Below are 2,102 nucleotides of genomic sequence, written 5' to 3' on the forward strand. Positions count from 1 at the left end.
TGTCACTTGGCAATATCCAGGGAGGAGGTAAATCGAAAGTGTAGTCACTCAGTCGTGTCTGACTCCTAGCGACCCCATGGACTGTGGCCCACCAGGCTCCTCGGTCCATGGGATTTTCCAGGCAAGAGTACTGGAGTGGGGTGCCATTTCTTTCTTCAAGGTAACGGCTAGGGAAAAGAATGCACACTTTGGAGGCAGACGGATAGGATTCGACTCCCAGCTGAGTCAGTCACTCTGTAGTATGTGAATTCATTCATCCTCTCTGGGCCTTAGTTTCTTCATATAATAGCTTGATAATAAAAATATTTTAAAATTTAAAACCAATGTGAGCATCCAAAGTTAACGGCTACGAAGCACCTAGGATTCATCAGGTGCTCAATAAATGCTGATTCCCTCTTCCCTGCCTAATTTCCCTCACCAACAGTCCCACTGCCTGCAGTTGGCATTTTGATTCCTTTCCCTACTGCCTTATTATATTTAGTTAAAACTTTATTTATAGATAAGTGTTAGTGACACATTTATTCCAGGTCATACCAACCCAGGTTAGAACACAAGTTAATGAGAACCCCTTTCGGTAATCGTCTACCTGTGTGCATCAAAATCACCTTACAATGATCCAAGTCAATTTTTAAAACTTCTTTGAATATTTTTAAACATGCCCTACGGTAGAAGAGGAGAGTATGATAAACCTCTGTGTACCTGTTACTCAGCTCTGGTAATTGTCCATTTTTAGCCCATCTTGTTTCATCTATCCCCCCACCAGCTCTCTATTTTTATTTCTGGAGTATTTTAAAGCAGATCTCAGACATCATACTGCTCCACTCATAAATAATTCAGGAGGGATCTCTACTATGTAAAGACTTGCCTTGGTTTGCCAGGGCTGCCAAAACAAAAGGCCGTAACCTCAGTGACCTCGACAATGGAAATTTGTTTCTCACCGTTCTGGAGGCTGGACATCTAAGATCAAGGTGCTGGCAGGTTTGGCTTCTCCTGAGGCCTCTGGGCTTTTTGGCATGCTCACGTGGCCCTTTCTCTATGCGTGCACTCACGGTGTCTCCTCCTCCTCATAAGGACCCCAGTCCTGTGGGACCGGGGCCCCACCCTTATGGCCTCACTTAACCTTGATTTGATCTTTAAGGGACCTATCTCCACATACAGTCACATTAGGGGTTAGGGCTTCAACATAACGAATTTGGGGGGAAAGACAATTCTGTCCATGTTTAAGAAACATGACATCATATCATAACATTGTTATGCCTAAAAATAATAGAAACAATTTCTTAGCACTATTTAATATCCTTCCATGTTCAGACTTCTCTAGTCATCACCCCCCAATATATTTTTTAACAGATGGCTTATTTGAAACATTCTTTTTGAAATCCAGATTCCCAGGCCCCATCCTGGAGTGGCAATTCAGCTCCCACTTTGCTGCTTCTGGGGAGGCCTGATAGTTACTGATCATTATTTAAATGCTAATGGAAGTTTGACCTTTACATAGTTTAATCAGAATTATGCCAACATTGATAGATTTCTACCAAGAAAGTAACTTCTAGAACAAGTGTCATTAAGTAAAGAAATTCACTCATTAGTTTTCCCTACAGCACAATTAGTTTCCAGTTTTACCATTTTTATTGAAGTTTATTGGAATTATCTTCACTGGCATCAATTCTTTTCCTGTTTAAATTTTACAATGAAATTTGATTCACCATCTGGTTTTTGTCCAGGCCAAGTTTTACCAGTTATAACATCTGCCTTTGTGATTTTCTCTTTGTGGCCAGTATTTCTACCAAATCCAGCTGTTCCCGGATTTGCAGGTCCACATTTTGTCAAGTTTTGATTCTTTAGGTAATTTTCAGTCAAGTCATTCTTTTCCCCCTGTATTGTAGTGTTAGAAGTTGTCAATCTTGTTTTGTATTGATTATTTCTACCAGTTATGTTCATTATTGCTTTGAGAAAAGGCTGAGAGCTTGGATTTCTCTACTTAGGCATGAAGAAAAAAAATGTTCTGTATCTAAGAGATGGCAAGGGAGACGGCGTGTGGGAGTCAGCCAGGGAGAGAGACACACCCGCAGAGGGAGAGAGAGGCTTGGGGAGGGGGGTGG

The sequence above is a fragment of the Bison bison genome, unplaced genomic scaffold, assembly GCF_000754665.1.
Source record: "Bison bison bison isolate TAMUID 2011002044 unplaced genomic scaffold, Bison_UMD1.0 scf7180017864374, whole genome shotgun sequence".
In the NCBI taxonomy this organism is placed as follows: Eukaryota; Metazoa; Chordata; class Mammalia; order Artiodactyla; family Bovidae; genus Bison; species Bison bison.